This window comes from Gastrolobium bilobum, unplaced genomic scaffold (assembly GCF_033153095.1).
Source record: "Gastrolobium bilobum isolate Gb01-03AN ecotype WA unplaced genomic scaffold, APGP_CSIRO_Gbil_v1 utg60952, whole genome shotgun sequence".
In the NCBI taxonomy this organism is placed as follows: domain Eukaryota; kingdom Viridiplantae; phylum Streptophyta; class Magnoliopsida; order Fabales; family Fabaceae; genus Gastrolobium; species Gastrolobium bilobum.
In genome coordinates, this window is record NW_026899949.1 from 90,672 (window position 1) to 117,483 (window position 26,812).

Below are 26,812 nucleotides of genomic sequence, written 5' to 3' on the forward strand. Positions count from 1 at the left end.
CCAGTATCCTTGAATCCTCATGATCGTGATCTCATCACAGATACTCAAGAGATACTTATTCTATTCCAAGGGGTTTATCCAGTTACTCATATAATATTAATAATATCGAGACAAAATATGGAACAGGATAAAGAGTGTTTATATTTATTTGTGACAAAATAAAAGGTCCACATATGTCCTAATCTAATCAAAAGATTGTCTCTAGCACATCCATATACTAACAGATGCATCTTGTTAGTATAGGTGGTACCAATTAATTCTTATAAGCCATTCCCAACTGTACTGTCCCATACCAGCTCAAGTCTCTGGAATCCCTCTCTTTCGGGTGTTGATTCGATTCATTCATGTATCTCCGTCGCTGGAAGCCTGCCAGGAGCCGCTCCTTGTCCATGCTCTTTCGCACCGACGATCACTCCCCGCCCTCGTCAGCGCCCGGGATGTTACAGGTACGAGGCCAAAGGCTTGGAGTGTGTGCAAAGGCTTAGTACGAGGCCAAAGGCTTGGAGTGTGTGCACAGTAACAACGAAAAGAGTTGAAAAATCAATATGCATAATAATAAAGGCGTGAGACCAAAGGCTTAGGGTGTGTGCACAGTAACAATGAAGAGATAGGGGATTAGAGGATATGTACATGAGAGACTTAACCTTTTATTTATAAAAAATTTACCTATATGTGAAAAGTCTTAGTCAGAGTCAAACTGTTGGGAGATAGGATAAAGGAACCTATTGTCAGGCGGGTCCAGGGGGAAGCCTGTGACGGGGGGTGATGAACCCTTAGTTCATCATGGTTTTTAGCAGGAATTAGGATCAAATTGTGTGATTAAATGATGAAAAACAAGATTAATGTCCTAAGATGTCCTCAATTACAAGTTCAAGAGCTTTATTGGAAATTTGTATGATTCTTGTAGGAAAAGCAAGCTTGAAAGACAACTGGAGAAGGAAGAAGATTCTGGAGCTCAAGAGGAGAAAAATTGCCTAAGTGTTGAGCGCTAAAATGTCCACACTGAGCGTTTTTAGCGCCCTGCTACAGGAAGAGGCCAAAACTTGCTGGTGATGAGCGCTAAAACGCCCACACATAGCGTTTTAGCGCGCTGCTGCACTAAGAAGATGGAAAATTGCTGGTCTTGGGCGCTAAAACGGCCTGCAATAAGCGTTTTAGCGCCCTAAAGTAAAAAAAGATTCTGGTCTTCACCGCTAAAACGTCCAAATCAAGAGTTTTAGCATTGGAGTCAGTTAAAGTTAGTTGAGCATTCACCAAGTTTAGACGCTAAAACGGTCATTCCTTAACGTTTTAGCGTTGGAATCAGTTAAAAGCAGTTGAGCATATGTAAAGCATGGACGCTAAAACGGTCACTTTTGGACGTTTTAGCGCCCACATCAGTTTTCTGTTTTTAATTGTAACACTATATAAGGCAAAGCCTTGACACTTAGAAGATCTGGATCTGAGGGATCTGAACTCTCTCTCTCTCTCTTAAACTTAGTCTGACTTCTCTCTAAATTCTCTTAGTTTTTGTATTAGGATTTCCTTGTAATAGTTTGGAGATTGAAGACTTTCAACATGGAAATGAAGTTTGTTTCTTCTTCTCTTATTTATTCCTTAATCATGTCTGAGTAGAGTCTTAGTAGTCTGAATGCAATAGAACTCCATGATAATACTATGTTGATTTGATTAATATGATGAAGTATTTTCCATGTGTTGATTTGAGATTTTCTGATTTAATTATTTCTATCAAGGAAGTAATATAGAACAGGGATGTTTATATGACTTCTGTATTTGATAATCTCAACATCAGAATTCTAGTACTCAAGGGATTGATGCTAGAGTTCTGATGTAATCTTAAAACTTTAGTAATTCATGCATGTATTAAGAAAGAGATCACCAAGGGATTGGGGTTTCTGATTAATGTATCTATCAGGGTAGTAAGGGATTACATCTTGATGATAAGTAAAAGGTTGATTAACATCACATGGAAAGGAATTCATCATATGATTAGTTTTTTTTACATAGGTTATTGTGGATGAAAGTTGTTTTCTGACTACTTGTTGTTTTATTAATTCCTAATCCACATTTACTTTGTGTCAAATTACTTACAATCAATTTCTGGTGACAAATTATTCATGATTTTTACAAACTTTTATTTGATTCAAATTAGTTTTCTATGGTATATTGGTGTTTGAACACAATTCCTCGTGGGAACGATCTTTACTCATCATTTTATTACTTGTACGACTAGTGCACTTGCTAAACGTCCAACAAGTTTTTGGCGCCGTTGCCGGGGAATTTGTTTTTCAACATTAACTGATACTATAGAATTCTGAGATTGAATCCTTTTATTTTCAGTATGTTAGTTTATGTTATTTTTCTGGTCAATTTTGATTCTGGTATATGCGAGGTACACTTGATCCGAATTTGTTGTTGTATGATCCAGAATTAGAAAGGACATTGAGGAAGCACAAAAGGGTAGCCAGGCAAAGGAGACAGTTGCAAGAAATTGGTGAATCAAGTACGGTTAATCAGGAAGATATAATGGCAGAGAATCACAGACCACCACCACCACAGAGGACACTGGGAGAGTACATGACTCCTGCAGTGATTCCTCCAATTGGGAGTGTTGTGCGCCCAACAGTGGAGCCCAACAACTTTGAATTGAAGCCTGCTTTGATACATTTAGTGCAAAAGGATCAGTTTGCTGGAACCAGTGCAGAGGATCCTTACTTGCACATAGAGAACTTCCTATTGTTGAGTGATACTGTGAAGATAAATGGTGTCACAAGAGATGCAATTCTGTTGAGACTATTCACTCATTCACTGACGGATGATGCAAGGAGATGGCTGCAATCATTGCCACAAGGAAGTATAACAACTTGGGATGATTTGCAAACCAAGTTCTTGCAAAGGTTTTTCTCAGCATCCAAGAGGGCCAAGTTGAAGGATGAGATTACAAGCTTTAAGCAGAAAGAGTCAGAATCCATTTATGAGGCTTGGGAGAGATTCAAGACTTTGTTGAGGAAATGTCCACAGCATGGAATTGAGGCATGGCAACAAGCAGCAATCTTCCTGCAAGGAATGACCACTAACACTAGAACCTTGGTGCATGCCACTGCTGGTGGGTCATTGACTACCAAGATCCCTCAAGAAGCTTTGGATATCTTTGAGTCATTAGCATCTCAAGAATTTGATAATGCCCCAGTGGCTGACAGAAGGACAGGAGTCATCAGGTTGGATGGGTATGATGCTCTGTTGGCAAGGAATGATCAACTGATGCAGACACAGAGACAACAACAGCAACAGTTAGATACCCTTATCAAGCAACTCTCTTCACAAAAGGTAGCCTCTGTGGAAACCAAATGTGTCTGTGCTATCTGTGGCAAGGGCCATGTGACAGAGGAGTGTGATTATGGGGGATCATCAGAACAAGCAGAGGTGAATGGAGTGTGGTATGATCAGAATAATCAAAGGAACTACAACAATCAGGGAAAGAATGTTTATATGCCACCATGGAAAACAAGAATCAACACCCAGGATTCAGCTATAGTTCCAACCATCAATTGAATCCACCATTACATCCTCCACCACCACATATGAAGGAGCAGTCAAGTGATCCTGCTGCATGGGAGAAAGCGTTTGCTCAGTTATCTAAGACAACTCAGGATTATATTCAGGGTTCTAATTCATTCAGGGGAGAGACAACTGCATTCATGCAGGAGACCAGAACTTCTTTCAGAAATCAGGAAGCATCAATCAGAAATTTGGAGACCCAGATTGGTCAATTATCAAGGCAGATATCAGAGAGACCACAAGGGAAATTTCCAAGTGATACACTAGTGAATCCTAAGGAGCACTGTAAAGCAATTATGACAAGAAGTGGGTTGGTACTTCAACCAATGAAAAAGAATGTGGAAAATAAAAAGAATGAAGAAGAGGTTGTGGTTGAAGATGTAGTCTCTGATGATGAAGTAGAGAAGATGAGAAATGAGAAAAGTGAGAAGGAAGTAGTTGTTAGAGATGTTATAGTTGGAATTGATAAAGAAGAGGAAGGGAAGAACAATAAGAATGAAGGAGGGGTAGAAGTTGGTAAAAATGCTTCCCCACAAAAGATGATGAAGTGGGAAAAGAAGGAGATGGCTGACAAGAAAGAACAGCCAGTTATCTTATCTCCCTATGCTAAAGTTCCCTACCCTCAGAGGTTAAAGAAAGAGATTCAGAAACAGCACTATGCAAGATTTCTGGATATCTTCAAAAATTTACAAATTAACATACCATTTTCTGAAGCACTGGAAAATATGCCTTACTATGCAAAGTTCATGAAGGATCTTCTTACTAAGAAGAGGAAATTAACTGATGGTGAGACAGTGGCCCTAACAGCAGAGTGTAGTGCCCTAATCCAAAAGAAGATTCCAACAAAAATGAAAGATCCTGGAAGCTTCAGTATCTCTATTGTTATAGGAGATGTGGAGGTGGGAAAGGCATTGTGTGATTTGGGAGCCAGTATAAACTTGATGCCATTGACAATATGTAGAGCTTTGGGAATCAACACTTTGAAGGAGACCAATCTTATTCTGCATCTTGCAGATAGATCTATCAAGAGGCCTGAAGGTGTGGTTGAAGATGTCTTGGTCAAGGTAGACAAGTTTATTTTTCCAGTGGATTTTGTGATTCTTGACATGGAGGAAGAGGATACAGAAAGTCCTCTATTGTTAGGAAGACCCTTTTTAGCAACTGCAAGATCTTTGATAGATGTTGAACAAGGAAAGTTGTTGCTAAGGGTGGATGAGGAAACAGTTACAATTGATGTATTTGAAACTATCAAGCACCCTGTTGATGTGGGGGATTGTTTTAGATTGGATGTGATACAGGAGGTTGTGTGATGGAACCCAGAAAAATACAGCAGTGATCTCATTGACAATGGAGGCATAGCCTCTTTTTACATACACTAACACAATATTAAATGCAGAAAATAAACCCAGAAAGCCTCAACTCCCCCTCAAACCAAATACCTAGGCTCAAGAGTTCCCTAGAGGTCTCTCAATTTCCTCACTAAACAAGTCTGAATACATGCATAATAAAAACATCACCCTAAACTTCTATATATACTAATTCTAAAATACTAATGGGCTTGGATTATTTATTATAGGCCCATCAATACTCCCCCTTCAAAACTTACCTTGTCCTCAAGGTGAAGAGAGAGAACAAATATGTGAGAGAAGCTTCCACCTGGGTCCCATTGCCTAAAGCATGTTAGGCTATTTTCAATGGTTACGATTTTCAGCATATTTTCATTACATTTAGTCACTGTAGACCTTGGGCTTTGGTTCAATATAATTGTTGAAATGGTTTGAACTGATTGGAAAAAACCCATATCTTTTACTGGTGACACATATGTCTGGTGGGCTTGACCCAATAGGTCAAAAAATTGTCCCCACTTATGGAATACCATTTCTGCCCTTGCTTTCACTTTCTCCTTCATCTTAGCGTCTTTTGCACACTGCAACAGCATCAAGTACGCGTTTTCTTTTTCTTTTTCTTCTTCTATTTCTCCTTCTTCAACCTTTACCACTTCTTCCAAAAATTGCTTTGTGGCTTCCACTGGTAACGGCGACTCAGCCACCATTACACGGTGGACGCGTGGCAGAAACGGATGAACCTTTACACCCTCTCCTTCTTCGTTGAATGTTAGCTCTCCGTCAGACTTTGTGTTTCCCTCACCCAAAGGCGTTGCATTCAGCTGCGGTTTCTGACTCCCATGATTTGGAGAGGTCAACACATAGCTTCTGAAGCACAAGCTTCGTTTTCGTCGAACATTGACCCCTTCTTGTGTTAATCGTCCAAATTGTGACCCACACCACCCTCCCGCCTCGCCGTTGGTCGCTGTGGCTCCACCTTTGGTTGTCTGCCCCGTCATGTTATGTTGATCCCAAATTCCACAATTAGGGTGTGTTCCCCTTCCCATAGCTACTGAAGTAAGATTTGGGCTGATTTGAGTATTGGCACTTGGAGTTACCATATTGGGCCCAACTTGCATGTTTGTTACATTAAGTGGCAGCCCATCACTTTCATCTTTGTTTACTAAAGCGGGTCGACCCATAAATCCATTACCGGTTCCCGCCCCGTTTTTCCCATGACCCGGCAACACTTCACGTTCTTTCTCCATCTGCGTTGAAGGCAGCATCTGCTTGATCGAGACTGAACCTGCCTTTTCTCCATCTTCATTGTCTTCTTCTTCTTCCTCAACCTCTGTTTCATCTTCCCTATCTGGAACCGGTGCATCTCCTTCTTTGTTGCTGATCTCTTCATCTTCATCTTCTTCGCGGAACTCGTCTTCGTTTCTTCCTTCCTCTTCCTCTGTTTTTTCGGATCTGTCCTCTCCGTCATATTTGGCTTCTTTTTTTGAGTTTTGATCTGCTCTTTCTTCTGCATTTTCTTCTTCTGTATTTTCTTCCTTTTCTTCAACATCGACATCTTCTATTTTTGGATCTGTTTTGTCTTCTATGTCTCCTGTTTCTACGCTATCTACCAATATAATTTCAGGTAAATATTTCTCCATGAACGCCTTCTCAAACTTCTTCAAGTTTGTGGTAAGATTCAACCACTTCCAACCTTGATACCAGTTGAACGCACTCCCTCTTAGCCCTCTCACCGTTTCCCTATATTTTTTATCTTCATTGATTCCTTCGATCTGGAAATATTGTTCCAAATCGATCAGCCATCCCCAAGCATCATCTCTTTCTTCTCCAAAGAATTTTGGAACATCAGTAAATCTGAACTTCATTTTTTTTTTTTTTTTTTAGATCTGGATCAAGAACACCCCTAGATCGGAAGTGCTCTGATACCAAATTGATGGAACCCAGAAAAATACAGCAGTGATCTCATTGACAATGGAGGCATAGCCTCTTTTTACATACACTAACACAATATTAAATGCAGAAAATAAACCCAGAAAGCCTCAACTCCCCCTCAAACCAAATACCTAGGCTCAAGAGTTCCCTAGAGGTCTCTCAATTTCCTCACTAAACAAGTCTGAATACATGCATAATAAAAACATCACCCTAACCTTCTATATATACTAATTCTAAAATACTAATGGGCTTGGATTATTTATTATAGGCCCATCATTGTGGAAGAAGTGAATAAAGAAGAAGAATTCCCAGTTGAGGAAGAAAGGTCAGAAGAAGAGACAGGTACAGAAGATTACCAAGAAGAGCCAGAAGTGGAAGAGCTTGAGAAGAAGATTGATGACATTCCAAAAGGAGCACCTAAGGTAGAGCTTAAAGAATTACCTTCAAATCTGAAGTATGAGTTCCTTGGGGATGATCAAACATATCCAGTAATCATCAATGCAATGTTATCTGAGAGTGAAGAAGTGAAGTTGATTAAGGTACTCAAGAAGAATAAAATGGCTATTGGATGGCAGTTTTCAGATCTTAAGGGTATTAATCCTTCCTTTTGCACCCACAAAATATTGATGGAAGAGGAAATCAAACCAGTAAGGCAACCACAGAGGAGACTCAACCCCACTATGAAAGAGGTAGTGAGGAAGGAGGTTGTGAAGTTGCTTGATGCTGGGATGATTTACCCTATTTCAGACAGTGCTTGGGTGAGTCCTGTGCAAACAGTACCCAAGAAAGGGGGGATGACTGTGGTGAAAAATGAGAATAATGAACTGATTTCCACAAGGACAATCACTGGCTGGAGAATGTGCATTGATTACCGGAGGCTGAATAAGGCAACCAGGAAGGATCATTTTCCACTTCCTTTCTTGGATCAGATGCTAGAGAGGTTGGCAGGACATGCTTTCTATTGTTTCTTGGATGGTTATTCAGGGTACAATCAGATAGCTGTGGCACCAGAGGATCAGGAGAAGACTGCTTTTACATGTCCATATGGAATATTCGCATACCGGAGGATGCCTTTCGGCTTATGCAATGCTCCTGCCACTTTTCAAAGGTGCATGCTTTCCATTTTTTCTGATATGATAGAAGAGGTTGTGAAAAGTCTTAGTTAGAGTCAAACTGTTGGGAGATAGGATAAAGGAACCTATTGTCAGGCGGGTCCAGGGGGAAGCCCGTGACGGGGGGCTACCACCAATGAGCTAAGGCTACATCAACCGTAGCAAGTGGATCCGACACCATGTCTCAACCCAAAACCTTAAGGCATTGGGTTCATGGGTCCCTTCCACTTATATACTCTTCACTTAGCCCATTACCAACCAATGTGGGACTCATCACACTTGAATATCCCAACAATCTCCCCCTCAAGTGTGAAACCCACCATTGGTATGCTCCCCAATCAGCATCCACAAAGCATCTCAGTTCTAACAATGTATATCCCCTTGTGCCCTGCACGCCTTCATAGCATAACCCAAGGTCAAACGTACCACGAAGATAGCAGAACACATGCTTCACAGCCGTCCAATGCTCATTTCCTGGCTTGGACATATACCTGCTCAATACTCCCACTGCTTGAGCAATATCAGGTCGAGTACAAATCATAACATACATCAGACTCCCAACTGCACTAGCATAAGGAACTGACGCCATCTCCTCTTTCTCTTCTTCAGTCTTGGGACACTGGTCAGCCGATAACTTAGAACCAGTAGACATGGGAGTCAACACAGGCTTGCAGTCAGCCATCTTGAATTTCTTCAGAACATCTTCTATATACTTCCACTGACTTAACCATAATCTTCCTTTCTCACGCTCCCTCTTAATCTGCATACCCAAGATCACATTTGCAGCGCCTAGATCTTTCATTTCAAACTGCTTTGCTAGCAGTCCTTTAACAGTGCTGATCATCTTCAAACTGTTTCCAACGAGTAACATGTCGTCGACATACAAAGTTAGAATAACAAAGTCACCTTCTAACCTTTTCACATAACCACAGTGATTAGCATCACAGCGGTCAAAGCCAAGCTTCACCGCATAAGTGTCAAACTTCATGTACCACATCCTCGGGGACTGCTTCAGGCCATACAGAGATTTATTCAGCTTGCAGACTAGCTCCTATTTGCCTCTTGCAATGAACCCCTCTGGTTGCTTCATGAAAATAACCTCCTCCAAATCACCATGAAGGAAAGCCGTCTTCACATCCAGCTGCTCCACCTCTAGGTCATATGCAGCTGCTACAGACAAAACCAGTCTTAAGGAATTTAACTTTGCAACAGGTGAAAATACCTTACCATAATCAACCCCTTTTGTTTGTGAATATCCTTTTGCAACCAATCGAGCCTTGTAGCGCTGAATCTCCCCATTGGCACCAATTTTCTTCTTGAACACCCACTTGCAACTAATTACTTTTCCGTTTGCAGGTAGATTCACCAAACTCCAAGTTTGATTTTTCATCAGAGATTTCATCTCTTCTTTCATAGCTTCCTCCCACTGTTTGGCATCCTCTGAGCTCCTAGCTTGTCTTACGATGCTCGGATCATCACCTGTAATACTAAATGCACAAACATCATCACTAGCACACAGGACATAATTTTCAGGTGTATACCTTTTAGATGGTCTTTTTACCCTCGTGGATCTCCTCAGCACTGGTGCTTCAACCTCAGCCTCGGTTTCAGAAAATTCATCCTCTACCTCGTTATATTCAGCAGCTTCGAAAAATTAAATTTTCCAATTCAACCTGTGAGTTTGATGTATCCTCTTTCAAACCCACATCCAACTCCACTGTCTGTGACTTTTCATGAGCTTCAGGAAAAATTTGATTCAACTTACATTCCCTGAATACAACGTCTCTGTTGTAAGTTACACTTCTAGTATTCGGATTCCACAACTTATAACCTTTGACGCCATCCTTGTACCCAATAAAGATACACTTTTTAGATTTACTGTCAAGCTTGCTTCTTTTCTCCTTGGGTACATGCATATATGCTTCTCAGCCAAACACTCTGACATGAGATACGTCTGGCCTTTTTCCAAACAGTGCTTCATACAGAGTCTTCTCCTTCAAAGCCGATGTAGGAGATCTTTTCTTCAAATAACAAGCAGTAGCCACTGCCTCCGCCCAAAACTCAGCTGCCAAGCTTGCACTGCTCAACATACTCCGTGCTTTCTCCATGAGAGATCGATTCAACCTCTCTGCCACCCCATTCTGTTGAGGTGAGTAGGGCGTAGTCTTCTGTCTTACAATCTCATTGCTCGCACAAAACTGGTCAAATTTTGTTGAACATAATTCCCCTCCATTGTCAGTTCTCAGCACCTTGATTTTTCGATCAAACTGATTTTTCACCAAAGCCTTGAACTCGCGGAATTTATCGAACATTTCATCCTTGCTGCGCAAGAAATATAACCACACATATCTTGAAAAATCATCAGTAAAAGAAACATAATACCTTGATTTTCCATGTGATGCTACACGTGTGGGGCCAAACACGTCGCTGTGTATCAGGTCCAGAATCCCCTCAGCTCTTCCTTCTATGGAATAAAAAGATACCCGATTTTGCTTCCCTTGCAGGCAATGCTCGCAAAATCCAAACCCCATAGAGCAGCTCGGAATTCCATCCACCAGCTTCTTTGATGTTAGAGTCTCCAGACCTTTTCCTCCAATATGCCCCAGCCTCCTATGCCATAACATAAGAGTGTCCTCATCCGCCTGTTCTGAAACATAGCTTTCACCACTGAATATTGTGCTACCCAGCAGTTTCCACAATTTACCATGACGCTCTCCTCTTGCAATTACCAAAGCTCCTCGAGTCATCTTGTAAGAATACTTGTCACTGCTAAAATTAATACCATCATCTGCCATACTACCAACGGAGATCAAATTTCTGGTAAGCCCCGGAATATGCATCACACCCGGCAGATTCTTGACTGTCTCGTCACTCATCTTCAGCTTTACCTTCCCACGCCCCACAATAGCAAGAGTCTTGTCATCTCTCATTCTAACTGTACCGCCGGAATATGAATCATAGGTGCAGAACCACTCCCTGTGAGGTGTCATATGAAACGATGCTCCAGTGTCAATAATCCAGTCATTACAGTCACTATGACTGTCAAACGCCATGTATAAGTCCCCTGTACTATCATCATCATCCTTCTTTGTACCCGAAGTAGAAGGTTGTGAATCATCCCATTTCTCAGGACCTACGCTTTTACTTCTGTAATTCCTTCTCAGATGTCCAACCTGTTTGCACCTCATGCACCTCATTTCAGATTTATCAAATTTATCACGGGACTTTGACCGTCCCCTCGATCTTCCTCTGTGACCAGACTTCGATTTTGAAAGAGCGAGCCTTGAAGGTCATAGGCATGTGAGGATGAAAAACAACATTTTTCAAAGCGGAATTACACATACTAATTCAAGATACATGCTTTTGGACAGAATGTTACCTTGTTTGTAATTCAAAACTCTAAGATGATCAATGTTAGGCTTGAAGGTTCAAACCCTCTAATGTTGATCCACACCACCCTTTGTCAAGATGCAAGAACCGTTCTTGAAAACCACAAATCGAACACCAAAAGGAAGCAAGCTAGGCGTCCCAATAGGAGAGGAAGGAGGCAAGGTTTCAAGGTGTTTAGATGAGTGAATTTTCAGCAAGAAAAATCACAAGAGTGGCGCATAGAATGGTAGGAGAAGTGGCAGGTTTTTCACTCTCAACCCTTAGCCGAATTAACCTTTAAAAGGAGACTAAAGGAGGATTATATGCTGCTGATTTTGAGTCATAAAATCACTCCAAAATCAGATCATGGAGCGCACAAATCATGCTGATTTTGAGTCATCAAATCACTCCAAAATCAAATCATAGAGCGCATAAATCATGGAGCGAAATAAGGCTGAAAACCAAGTCAATTTATTGGTCTAACAACCATCATATGGCTGCCTATTTCAGCGCCCCATTCAGCCATAAAATCCTCTCCTAAAACCAAGGACATGATTATGATAAGATGCTAATTGAATTCAAATTCAAATCTAGCTCTTATCTTCTTCTTTTGTTATGAAACAAAACTACTATAGTCAATTCAAATTCAAATATTTAAATTCAAAATTTAAATTATGAAATTAAATATTAGATAATTAATTTAACTATTTAAATTTATTAATAATGTCTTGGACTATCCAAGCCCATTATCACCATCCATGCGCTTCCTTCCTTCTTAGGTAGGCTTCCAAACTTCTTATTGGGCTAAAAACTATTGTTAGGCCCAAAACTTTTAATGCTATAATGTCAAGACAATAAGGTGTTAGTGTGTGACCCATTAGGCCCAACATAGCCACTGACATAAATGGGCTTGGGCCCAACAAGATCACAACCCATTTAATGACAACACAGAGCACTAGCAATGCTTTGTTGCCCCAGAGCTAGTTAGGTTAATGACATGATCATCCTATTAAATATATTTGGTTACTGTATGTATTTATTTTCATCTCGGTTACCTTCCCATTAAACCTAGGGTGAGGAAACTTCTCAACCCTTGCAGTTTAGGGTAAGCTTTAACTTGAAATAGGGAGCCTTCAATTTGCTGACTCTAAAGGCATATCATCTCATGATCTCTTTTACTATGCATAGATTCCCGAGTCCCGTAAATGTCATCCTGATTTCTCCGGTTTACAGATAACCTAATCTCTCACAGAGATTTGACGAATTCCTTCAGCTTATCACCCTAGGCTTGTGTTCTTTCAGGACATGTCCAAAGGTATACCTATGTATCTACATGTTTCGGGCAGATGAGGTATGCAATCAAAACATGCCTTATAGAACACAGTCTAGGAGAAAACTTCTGGTCTAAGGAAAGACACACCCAAATAATAAGAGACTGCTCTAATGATACTATCTGTGAGATTTTCTCATAGAGTCTCTTTTCTGGGTCTGTTCAGTGCGAGCTATACCCTTATAGATCCACCCATGACTTTAGCTAAGACATCTTTGTATGTCTGTAGCTCATGAGGTCTTTACCTTGTATCTGTATACAAGTAGATAAGCAGTGCTAGTCTTACTCGAGATTACTGATCCCCATTTTCAGTGTCTCTAGACTAGTAACATAAAATTAGGAATAAACATCTGGTATCCTTGAATCCTCATGATCGTGATCTCATCACAGATACTCAAGTGATACCTATTCTATTCCAAGGGGTTTATCTAGTTACTCATATAATATATTAACAATTATAACGAGACAAACTATGAAACAAGATAAAGAGTGCTTATGATTTATTTACGACAATATAAAAGGTACACATATGGCCTAATCTAATCAAAAGATTGTCTCTAGGACATCCATATACTAACAAGCTCCCACTTGGCCTAGAGCTAATCAGATCTAAGACGTATACCCAAAGCCTCATAATGACTATCATGTTTTCTCTGAGAAACAGCCTTCGTCAGAGAATCGGCTAGGTTATCATCAGTGGGAACATAATCCATCTTTACATCCATCCTATTAATGATTTCTCTAATGAGGTGATATCTACGGAGCACGTGCTTAGATCTTTGATGAGACCTAGGTTCCTTTGACTACGCAATGGCTCCAGTGTTGTCGCAAAGCAACTGTATGGGCTCATTCACGCTTGAAACCACCCTTAGTTCATATATAAACTTCTTGATCCCCACGGCCTCCTTAGCCACTTCTGAAGCAGCTATGTATTCAGCTTCTGTCGTTGAATCTGTTGTAGTCTCCTGCTTGGAACTCTTCCAAGACACTGCCCCACCATTTAAGGTGAATACGAACCCTGACTGTGACTTGCAGTCATCTTTGTCACTCTGAAAGCTGGCATCAGTGAATCCTTTTACTGAAAGCTCATCCACCCCACGATAGACCAGAAACACATCCTTAGTTCTTCTTAAGTACTTAAGGATGGTCTTGACTGCTGTCCAGTGACCCTCACCAGGGTCAGACTGGTATCTGCTCGTAATGCTCAAAGCATATGAGACATCTGGTCTCGTACATATCATGGCATACATGATGGATCCAATAGCCGAAGTGTATGGAATTCCACTCATGCGATCCTTCTCAGGCTGTGACTTAGGACACATAGCCTTGGAAAGATGTACCCCATGACTGACGGGAAAAAAACCCCTTTTTTAACCCTTCCATGCTAAACCTTGTTAGCATCTTGTCAATGTACGTGGATTAAGATAAACCCAGCAGCCTTTTAGATCTATCTCTATAGATCTTTATACCAAGTATAAAGGCCGCTTCTCCCAAATCCATCATGGTGAAGCTTTCTGAAAGCCAGTCTTTAGTTGTTTGTAATGAGGGAATGTCATTTCCTATTAGTAATATGTCGTCTACATAAGTATCAGGAAAACGACATTACTCCCACTAACCTTCTTGTAAACACAAGGTTCATCCTCGTTCTTAATGAAACTGTTACTCCTAACAACTTCATCAAAACGAATAATATTCCAACTTCGTGATGTTTGCTTTAGCCCATATATCGACCTTTGCAATTTGCATACCATATGCTCTTGGCCTTTGGTTTCAAAACCTTCAGGTTGTCTCATGTACACTTCCTCCTTCAAGAATCCATTCAAGAATGCGGTCTTGACATCCATTTGCCAAATCTCATAGTCGTGATATGCTGCTAGGAAAGCATGATCCTAATAGATTTGATCATGGCAACTAGTGAGAAAGTCTTATCATAGTCAACTCCTTGTCTTTGACAATATCCTTTCGCAACCAACCTAGTTTTGTAGGTTTGAATGTTGCCATTTGCATCAATCTTTCTCTTAAAGGCCCACTTATTACCAATGGGAACCATTCCTTGCGGTTTTGGAACCAAGGTCCATACCTTGTTTTGATACATCGAATCTATTTCAGATTCCATGGCTTCAAGCCATTTAGAAGAGTTAACATCCTTGACTGCCTCCTCATAGTTACTTGGTTCATCATCCTCTACGGTTTGTTGATTCTCAATCACAAACCCATACCTCTCAGGTGGATGGATGACCCTAGTAGACCTACGGAGTTGTGTGTTTACTTCTCCATTGGAGAACGTCGCCTGCGGAGCAGACTCGGGTTCCTCAATCTGTTCATGTGGTCCTTGAACTTCTTCAAGATCAACCTTACTCCCACTGGCTCTTTGAGAGATCAAATCTTTCTCAAGGAACTCAGCATTCTTGGACACAAACACTTTGTGTTCATCCAAGGAGTAAAAGTAGTATCCCTTAGTACCTTTGGGATACCCCACAAATAGACATTTAGTACTCTTAGCACTAAGCTTGTCTGATGCCAACGTTTTGACATATGCTGGCGATTCCCATACCCTGAGGTAACTCAGGTTGGGTCTCTTACCATTCCATATCTCATATGGTGTGGTCTGAACAGATTTAGACGGTACCCTATTTAGAAGGTATGTCGCCGTGTCTAAGGCATATCCCCAAAACGATTTTGGAAGTTGAGTCTCACTCATCATAGACCTGACCATGTCTAACAAGGTTGTGAATTTATGGACGTTTAGTGGAATCGGAGGGAAATTCAAGTTAATTTGAAATCGCGTGAGGTGGCAGTGGGGCCCACCTCACTTAAGTCACTTAAGACATATGACACCATGTCACTATTCAATCATCTCCTTCCCCTTTCTCTCTCCCTACCCGCGGCCTCCATTGTTCATTGTGCAAGTTTTTGCACAAAACTTCCTTAGCTTCTAACTCCATCAATATCTTATCGAATCAAGTAAAATTTGTCACCAAACTTGTTGTAAATCACCATCCAAACACATTGGTAGTAGTCTTAAGCCATGAATCCCTCTATATTTTGAGAATAACCCTCCCAAAAGTCGCGTCCCTTTTGTGTAGATTTGTGTTCATGGAGTTGTTTGGAGCTCCAATGGTTTAGTATGATGTGGAGGAGCCCTATACCTACCTTTTGAGTAAGTTTCCTCACATTTTAATGGTTTGATTCATGGATTTAGTTTCATGAACCCTAAGCTTGTTTTGGTTGATTTGTGTTGTTAGAGAGCTCAAATGAAAAATGTGTATTAGATGATTATGTCTTAGAATGATGTGTTAGAGCTATAAATGCAATAAAAATTATTGGTTAAAATGTGATCATAACTTAGGAAAATTTGGATGATGCCATGACTTTGTGTTTTGGATTGTTGTTAGGATGTAATAATAGGATTGTACGAGGTGTGAAATAGTTGATTTGAAGTAAATCACCCTTGGTGAGGGCCTTGGTACAATTCGGCCATTATGGAAAGAATGAGGATTGAATGTTGTGAAAATCATTTGGATAATGTGTTGTTTGTTAAATGGTAATTAGTAGGGTTCACTTCGATGCATATAAATAACATAACATAAGATCTGAAAATGGGATAAAGCAAGGGATTTAGTAAAATAGGGGAGCATAGGGATACAAAATATGACAAAGCTGGAATGGTCGATGCCAAAACCACGCAACGTCCAGCCTATTGGCTCGACATAAAAGCCTACGGGTTTCAAACCAAGGCGTGATCCCAGAACATCAAACCAAGGTACCCTCCATCCATATCCACCCGAGACTTCCTAGTGTGCTCCTATCCGGATCACACACCACGACCCCAGGTCAACTGGAACTCCCTCTCGGAGACCTATCCAGTGGAAGTCTGTAACGCCCGAAGGTAAACAGTCTACTGGCCAGAGACACGGTACATCCTATGTACCAACACACATACAATATGCATGAACATGTAATCCTATATTATTTACATACACCTCCTACCATTACCCTCAACAGGCATGGTGGAACACACAAGGGGATCAAACCCCAGTACCAAGAGGTTACCTGTATAATCCTCTCCCACAGCTCCAATGCAGTATATTTCCCGAGCTAAGTACACAACAAAAATGCCTACACATAGGATATTCCCAATTAATTTCCATTCATCCAAACACATGCAAGTTAATAATTCTACAGGCATGGTTTCAAATACTCACCACAATCCCTTTTGGTCCGGGACCAAGGGTAACCCACCGAGCTCACGGTTCAGGGTTTAAATTGTTGTGACTCGGCAAGTGCACCGGTCGTAAAGTAATAAAGTGTATCGGAGTACGAGATCGTTCCCACGAGGATCAGAATTTCAAGCACTAGTTCGCTAATCGCGTCTTAGTTGGACAATCAAAGGTTGGGTTTGAGAGAATTGTAATCGAAGAACTTAAAAATTAAAGATAATTAATAACACTCAATTAAGAAAATTCAGAATTAAAAAGACAAATGAAAAGATGATGATTGATTAAGAATGTAAAACAAGCGTAGTTAAGGTTTCGACTTCCCCCAATATCCTCAATATGTTATGAATTAAAGAGTCAAGAATCTGTTTCTTAATATATTGCCAATCAATTCTTTCTAAGTTAATTACGGCTCAATTCCTTGTTACCATAAATCTATGTAATCTTGAAAGAACTCTAGTTCCCCGATTATTCCCCAAGAAAACATGCATTAAGATCAAGAATTCCAAGATTGCATAATTACCCTATGTTTATCCCTAGATCACAAGAATTATGATAAATTTATCAATTCAGGGTCCATGCAGCAACATCCCTATTGTCATACAATTCCCCAAAATCATTCTATAAGGAACAAACTCATAGAAATCATTAAAGACAAATAAATTTATTCAATTATAAAAAGACAAGAATTCAGAGACAATTTAATTCATAAACATAAAGATTCAATTGGGTTCCATCTACACTTAACTACATAAAAATCTAGCCTAGCATACTGAATTGAAAAACAATAGTAAAGAAAAGAGAACCCCAAGCCTCCTGTAACAGCCCGTTGTACACCGGTATTGTTAACATTAATTATGATATTAAGCGCAGTTACAATCACAGCAATTCATTTATAAAAACACGAATAAACTTTTTTCGTTATTACGCGAGTATTTAAAACAATAAAAAACGTAATAATTAAAAGTTGTGACCGTAACTGTAAACTCTTTGCGGAATACTTATTTAAACTATTCTTCTAACTTATTTTACTTATTAAAAGCCACTATGGGGTTCCCATAAATCCACTTAGCCAATTTCTCCATTTTACGTTTATTACCTATCCGAACATGGTTCAGTTATTATTTTTCTGCGGGCACATCGCACAAAACCAGTCCTTCATATTTAGCTATCTTTTTTTCTTACTTAAATACCTTTCCAATGAGCCATCACACGAGTCATTGCGATCTCGTTTGCTCTGGATATCGTTGTTCGAAGCTGGACAAGCAAAACTGCCAACCAACTCCGAAACGGCTCCAAACATCCTCCACTCCATAAATCACTGCAGAAAAACCACTCACTCAAATGCTCTCAAATTTTTGTACCATAAACTAGACACCTCAAGATTCAATTTTACATATCATACACTTAATTTGATCGAGACACGAAGTGGGAATAAAATTCCCAAAAACTGCCAGAAACAGCCTCTGCATAGGTGCATTCTGGACAGTTCGTGTTCACAGGTTTCTACAGGGTTGCGTACAACCCATAAATTTCTCATATTTTAACAAAATTTAGGGGACATCTCAAGCTTTAAAATGGAGTATGGCACGTCCCTATCGGACCTCTGTGGAGGGAGATATGCTCTCCTGAAGTTCGTCTAAATTCTGCCAATTCTACAGAAAATTCACCAGAGTTTCCTTTGTTTTTCCTAAAATCTCCAAATTTGCAATTGCTTTCTAATACCTCAAATGTACCTAATAACCAATGGGTGGCACACACAAGGACCAACAATGCCTTGGGGGACTTACAACCCAACTCAGTTTATAGTTATTACACAATTTATACCATATGGCTCACATTATAAATCTTTAACTTGTTTCAATCACCAATGTCCATTTACATGTAATTTCTCAACATACAATTAATCATAATCCTAAAATAGGCCTAAATCCCTTCCATCATATTACATCAAGTATCCAAGTGCAATTACAACATATTACAACTTACAATTCCATGACTTTAAATTACAACTTGAAACATAAACTTCAAATGACATATACAAATAACTAGACTTAGGCAAAATGACATGAACAAATATGACTATGAAACTCATCCTACATACATATGGAATGTTCATGCCCTAAGTCTAGCCTAGGCCAATGGCCATCAAAATGCAAAAAGTGCAGGTCCTCCAATGACTCATCCTACGGGCTTCTTGTCCGCCGCTCCCATACCACTGCTACCTCCTGAAATAAAGCTCCCAAGACGGGGTGAGATATACGAATATATCTCAGTAACCCAGAGGTTCTGGAGAAAACTCCGCCCAATGGCTCACTTCGATGCATATAAATAATATAAAATAACCACTTTTCAAAACGGGATAAAGCAAGGGATTTAGAGAAACTGGGGAATATAGGAATACAAAATACGACGAAGCGGGAATGGTAGCTACCAATACCATGCAACGTCCTCGGCATATAAGCCTATGGGTCTCATCCAAGGCGTGTTCCTAGAACATCAACCAAGGTACCCCTCCCGTCCGCATACACCCGAGACTTCCTAGTGTGCTCCTATCCGGATCACACACCACGACCCTAGGTCAACTGGAACTCTCTCTCGGAGACCTATCCAGTGGAAGTCCGAACTGCCCGAAGGCTACACTGTCTACTGTTCAGAGACTCAGTACATAAGTACCCTCATAAATACTACATGCATACTCATGTTATTCTACACTACTCATATACATTTCCTACCATCACCCTCAACGGGTATGGTGGAACACACAAGGGGAACAAGCCCCAGTACTAAGAGGTTACCTTAATATGTTCCTCCACTTAGCTCCAAAGCAATTTACGTTCCAAGCTTGTTACTCAACAGAATGCCTACACAGAGGACATTCCCAATTACTCAAAACTCAAACGAACACATGCCAATTAACAATTATACAAGCATGATTCACCCACTTACCTCAATCCCACTTGGTCCAGGACCAAGGTCAATCCACCGACTCACGGTTCGGGGTTCAAATCGACGTACGGCAACCTATAATAACCATGTACGAACCGTCAGTACACGGCAATTCTATCAAAACGCGAAAAACGTCAAAATCCTCCCTACACCCTTGTAGGTTCGGCCATACATGTGTAATTTTGAGATTTATTTTTCTAAATTTTCTTTCTCATTTTATTATACTTCCTTAGGTTTCCAAAAGGCCATACCAAGTGCCGTTTTTCACTTTACGTCTTTTAAACAACGTTTTGTCTAACATTTTACTCTAGGATCCTTTATGGCATTTCACACCCTCAATTATTTTTCATTGATTCTTACACTTTCCAACCACCACACAACCCATCTAAATACCATTTAATACATGATACATCATCCAAGCCATGCAAACAACATCAATTTGTTGAGATATATAGTCCCACATTGATTGTATGGGCAACTAATGTGGCCTTTATAAGGCCTTGGGCACTCCCACCCTTTGAGCTAGCTTTTGGGGTGGTGTATCCCAAGGTTCTTTACATGGTATCAGAGCTTGAGTGACCTCGTGTCTCGAGTTCGATCCTCGCCGCCCCCCAGTTTCTTTCAAGTGGAATTAAATATAAAAAAAAGCACAAAAAGGTAAACCAAAATTGGGCCTGTGCATAATCCACGCTTCAAGCCCAATGGGCTCTCGTGTGAGGGGGCGTGTTGAGATATATAGTCCCACATTGATTGTGTGGGAAACTAATGTGGCCTTTATAAGGACTTGGGCACTCCCACCCTTTAAGCTAGCTTTTGGGGTGGTGTATCCCAAGGATCTTTACATGGTATGTGGGACTATATATCTCAACACAATTTCCTACAATTCTCTAATTGGTCGAATTGTGTCCTAAACAATTCCAAAGGATCTTCACTCCATTTTGACCACTCTACACTTCATACAATCTCATTATATCAACATCTAATCATGCAACAACTCACCAATCCAATCCTAACACAATTTCAAAATTCAAAGTCATGACAACCTAAAATTTCTCTAAGTTAAAAATACACATTTTTTCTCAATAATTTTTATTGCATTTATAGGTAATACACATTATTCTAAGACATATTCATGTACAAACATTTTCCAATTGAGCTCTCTAAACACATCAATCAACTAAGCCATCTTTAGGGTTCATAAATCAAATCACATGAATCAACCGTTTAAATACAAGGAAACTCACCCAAATGCAAGGCACAAGGCTCCTCCTAAACATACTCCTCCATTGGAGCACCTAGAAGCTCCATGAACACAAATCTAACAACTTGAGCCGCGGCCTTGGGGAGGAAATATCTCACTTTCTAGTGGTTTTCAAGGTTCAAGGGTACCACCAATGACTTTAGAAGATGATTTTCAACAACTTAAACAACTCATTTAATCCATTAACCACCACTTAATTCATGAATTATCCATTAAATAAAAAACTTAACATTCAACAAATTCCATTAATTACCCTTGATCAGATGAGTCCGGAGTTTTTCGGTCGTTCGGTGAAATTGCAGTTTTAAGCTGTTGCACGCGTCGTTGGCATGCTTCCCCAAACGTACTTATTTCCATCAAATTTTATCAGAAATCATATTCCCTAATTCTATAAACCATTTATAACTCATATTTAAAATTTAGAGCTCAAAACTCAATCGACACGCTTTACGGTGCAACTGTACCGCGGTATTTTGACCCGGTAAAAACACTATTCACTGAATTTTCTCAAACTTGCTTAACCACTCAATTTGTTGTTTTGAACCCATTTGCAGGGTTATTTTTATCATCTGAGACTTTCTACTCAACTTTTATCTTTCTAGGGTTGCGTGTTGGCTAATTACTGTTTTGCCCTTTTTTTGTATTTTGACCTAATTTTCAGGATTTTCACTAATCATTCCCTTTAATCCTCATTTAATATTTTAATATATATAATTTAGAATTACGAGGTGTTATACCTCCATTGGTGTGATGTTGACTTGGTTCTTCAGTGTTCCAGCGCTCCGCAACAGGATTCCTCCTTCTCTGGACTTGTGAATTGGTTTATGAATGAGTATGTGAATGAGTGTCTTGGTCTTGACCCCAAGCTCCTTATTTATAATCTTCAAAGCCACATCCTTCATTTCATCTCCTAACGAATCTGTATCAGATTTATAATTGATTCTACAATTGTTTCCTCTTTGCTTTTAAGATCTTGAAGATTGGTTGACAGATTTGAGCTTTGAATCTTTGTTGTGATCTTCCGTCATATCTTCCCATGGATTTATATCTATTCTCAATCAAGATTGATTTGTTTCCATTTGTATTTTTTTTGTAAAATCTGATGCATATCTTGATAAAGATATAAGATCTCTTTTGGATTTAGATTTGGCCGTGCATGGACGTTTTAGCATGTTGTTTGTGCGCTAAAACGTTCTCACAGTGTGTTGCTATCTGCCTATGGGCATTTTGGCATGATGTTAAGCGCCAAAACATCCTCTTCGAAGGGTTTCTGGTTGTTTCTGGAGCGTTTTGGCGCTCTGTTTGGCCGCCAAAACGCTCTGGTCCAGGGAATTATTGTGATTTTCTTCATTTAGAGCGTTTAAATGTTCCTCTTGGACGCCAAAATGTCCTTTTTCAGCTGGTACACACTTGAAATCTTGTTTCCTTGAGGCTTTAATTCATCTGGTTGCATTCCTTTGGCTCCAAAAAGCTATAATGGATGTTAAAATCCCTTGAAATCAGAAATATTACAAGATGTTAGCAAGATATTCAATTATTGTGACTTTACGGTATAAAACCCTAATTTTCATGCAATTCATGATATATTTCAAGTGTATTTAAGCCTAGAACCATGGTAAACCAAGGGTTTATCAACCATTCCCAGATTTGAATATTGTTGTCCTCAGCAATAAACTAGAATAAACTTACTGGAAAATTAATCAAGACTTTAAATTGCATGGAGTTCATAGGCAGGATTTAATCAGAGACATGATCACAGAGCATTCAGACTTAAAAAGAATGATACATCAAAACAGTAAGATCAATGATTCATCGGTTAAACTTTCAATGAAATTCTTTAAGATCAAGAACAGAGAAAACTTCCTGAGACACTCCCTCACTAGGATTTTAATTCACTCGCACTCAACTTTTTAGAGGGTTGGTGTTTCTCTCTTATTCCACTGAATCAACACTACCATAGGCTTGCTTATATTCTCGCTTTCCATAGTTCTTGTGATAAGTCAAGCAAATCAAGAGGTCTTCAGTAGGGTTATAACGTGGCCTGGTGAAAGGAAGGGAAAGATTTTTGGAACAAAAAGCTTAAGATTAAAATTTAGATTAAGAAGAAAAGGAATAAGTGTAGTTCGTTTCTCCAGCTGTAAAGCTTTTCTCTTCTTTTTTCCAGTTCTTTCTTTTCTTTTCATTTGAACTTCTCTCTTTTTGTTGTTTTCTTTCCAATAACATTTTATTCTTTGCTTTTCACTTCTTTTCCTTTCTTTTCTTTGAGCACTTTTGTAACACCCCAAATTCTAACAATTTATAATAGCATAAATAATTTCAATAATTTTTGTAAATAACAGCGGAAGTTCAAAATAATCAAATTTGGAAAGTGTTACCGCCGCACTTGTACTATGGACAGGTGCAAGGCTAAATTTATTACATTAAAAATAAAACCAAAGACTAAAGTTTAAATAAAGGAAATATGTCTTATGCATTTAATTAAATCTCATAAAATTTCTAAACTTAGAAACTAGCTAGAAATATAATATCCGAGTCGTGATCCTCGCTGCCCACAGCTAGCCCCATCCTTTGCAACATGCTTCACTGAAAATCTACTCCCCCTTGAAGGATCATTGCAGTTAAACAAACACAAAAGTCAGCAAAGCTGGTAATCCAAATCCGATATACAAAAATAAATAAATAAATAAACAAAAAGAATGTAACTCATGATAATCCAATAAAATAATATAACTCAAAAATTCGAATCAAATGTCAACTTGTTATTAATTATATTAATATTTATTTAATCCATTTAGTCTATTTAGTGGGAAGAGAACCATGGTAGACCCGGGGAACCCTGCCAGTCTACCCTGTGACCCGGGAAACCCTGCCAGTCACAAACAAATCACTTTGGCCATAATCAATTCACATCTTCCTAGTGTGCACACCTCTTCCCAAAGTTGCTACTAGTATCCCGGGGAACCTTGCCAGACACCACTTTGGGAAGAACAGATATAATCATTTTCACATCAGTTTCACATCGGAGGCATAAAGCCCAAAAGTTGTGTTCATCACTTTGGGAGGTACCATCCCAAAGCTATCCTCCCACTATTAATTTTTTTTTATACAAACATAAATTGTTTAGATATGATGACTCAACAAACATAAATTGTTTAGATATGATGACTCAACAAACATAAATTGTTTAGATATGATGAGTCAGCATTGAGTCAGTAATGTATAAACCCTAAACTTCAACTATAAATAGAGACCTAGCCTAACCAAACCAATTCACTCTCCTCTACTACTCTCTTTCTCTTCTCACTCCAAAAAGTTTATTTTAATTATTTTCAATGTCCCACATCGGTTGGAGAGGGGAACGAAGCATGCCTTATAAGGGTGTGGATACCTCTTCTAGTGTGAGGCCTTTTGTGGGGTGTCCCAAGAAACAAAACCGTGAGCTCGACGGTGCTTGTGCGCGGGGCAAGCGGACAATATCATGCTACAGGGTTTGGGGCTGTTACATTTGGTATCAGAGCCTAGCCCTGGACCGATGTGTACAGCGGGAACGCTGTATTCCCAGTGGGGGAGGATGTAATGTCCCACATCGGTTGGAGAGGGGAACGAAGCATGCCTTATAAGGGTGTGGATACCTCTTCTAGTGTGAGGCCTTTTGTGGGGTGTCCCAAGAAACAAAACCGTGAGCTCGACGGTGCTTGTGCGCGGGGCAAAGCGGACAATATCATGCTACAGGGTTTGGGGCTGTTACAACTTTGCTTGCTCTTCTTTGTTCTACCCAAAATTCTTTTTCTTCTTCCTTGGGCTTTGCCCTTTTTGTTTGTACTTCTTTCTGTTGAATGCTTGTGTAGTCACAACTTATATCTACTCCTTACTTCAAATCTGAAATTAATCTTCTATGAAGGTGAGGATTTAATTGGAGAGTTGGCTTTTAACATTCAAGGGTTTTTCATGAATAAAAAGTCTAGGCTCAAGGGGGTTTAACTAAGGAATATCAATAAAGGTTAGCTATTTGGCCATCTAGTTAGAGAAAAAATATGCCTCTATCATCTCTACAAAATATATCACAGAATATTTCAATCAAGAAACAAAGCAAGTTCTAGAGTATCTCAACAGTGGAATGCACACTCAATAAAATTTTTCTGTATAGGCTCAAAACCTCACGGCTATGAATGCACAGTAATTATCCTGTTCTTTTTCTCAAACAACTTCAATACTAACAATATATTCAATGAATCATGTCACTTATTGCAATGATGCTCTTAAAAGAATGAATATGTATAAGTGCATCATCATGCTCTGAATCAATTACTAATTTAAAATTCCCGCCATTTTTCCAATTAAAACACTGAGAAAACTTTTAAAATAGTCAGAATTTTCACAAAAACATTTCCTTGGGGTTTTTCAACAACTATTAAATTAAAACATTAAAAATTCAAGGAAGAGGAGGTGTGAGATAGTTCCCTGTCTCAACCGGTATTCTGTATATACGAATGAAATTCCTCCGGCTCAATTCATTGTGCTTAGATGAATGCGTATTCTCCATTCCCAGATTTAAATGTTGCTGTCCTCAGCAACAGATTTAAATCTAAAAAAAATCGTGCAAGCTAAGCATAACTAGTCGCTTATTCTAAAACAACATGAAACAATCCAAACTCATCAATTATAAAAGCGAAAGTATGAAATCATAACACAGGGTTAGCATATCGAAAATGCTAATCTCAATCACCAAATAAAATAAAATGGGGAGTATTGGAAAGGGGTGGTAGCGGTGAGCTAATATCTCAGTCGTCCATGTCATCATCCTCAGCGTCTCGGACAATGGCAGGGATCATCTCTGTGTCCGCAGCAGCCTCCTCATCATGTCCGACATCAGCATCGGCATCCTCCTCGGGCTCCCCTGCAGCATGTGAAGTCGTGGCCTGGGCTGTCGATGCACTCCTCCTGGCTGTATCAAAAGTATCTTCCTCATCCGATCTGTCATATGGCGCTGGCTGGAAAGGTGGACGTCCATCAGGTCGAGTAGGGCAGTGATATGTCACCATATAGGTCTGGTACTCCTGCTCCCTCTGCTGCATATACCTGAGCCGCCGCCTGAGAAATCCCATCTGTGTCTCGAGATCGTCCATTCGACTCTCAGTAGTCGAGACTGGTGGTCTCTCAGCTGGACCAGATAGTCCTGGTGTATGTCTCGACCTGCCGCGAGTCTCCTGTGGCGGCGCTGGGTCATCCTCTCCCTCAATCGCTGGTCCTCCTACATAGGTGGAAATGTACTTTGCATCTATGATGGGACGCAAGGGAATCGTGTCTCCTTCAGTGGGGATTTCTACCCCTGCTGGTGCACATAAACTCTGAATCAGAGAGGCATGACCAATGGCGGCTGAACTGGATTTGTTGTGGGCCATTTCATAGATGCTGTCAGCTAATATCCGAGGCAAATCCACCTGTAGTCCCTTCATGATAGTATAAATCAGTACACTTCTTTTCACCACAATCTCTTTTTAGTTCAAGCTTGGCATGATCTTGCTATTAATGAAGTGGTGCCATACTTTGGCCACATTGTTTAGCTGCTTCAGCCAGATCCTTTTGGGTTGGCTGTGGTCTTTAGTGGGGTCCCACTTTTCTCCAGGAAGTGTTATACCTTGGAGAACGGTTTCAGCCACTCCAAAGGGATTTTCCATCTCATAAAATATCTTGTTGTATTTTTGTTGGAACATGCATGTGGTTGCCGTGGTGTTGTC

The 26,812-nt window shown here is 39.9% G+C and overlaps 1 non-coding gene across 1 annotated transcript; it reads right to left on the reverse strand.

Moving 5' to 3' along the window:
- Window positions 1-2,922: 2,922 nt before the first annotated feature.
- LOC133294337 (small nucleolar RNA R71) lies at window positions 2,923-3,029 on the reverse strand. Its single transcript, XR_009749187.1, has one exon. It is a non-coding gene; the product is annotated as a small nucleolar RNA R71 (small nucleolar RNA).
- Between the last annotated feature and the right edge of the window lie 23,783 nt (window positions 3,030-26,812).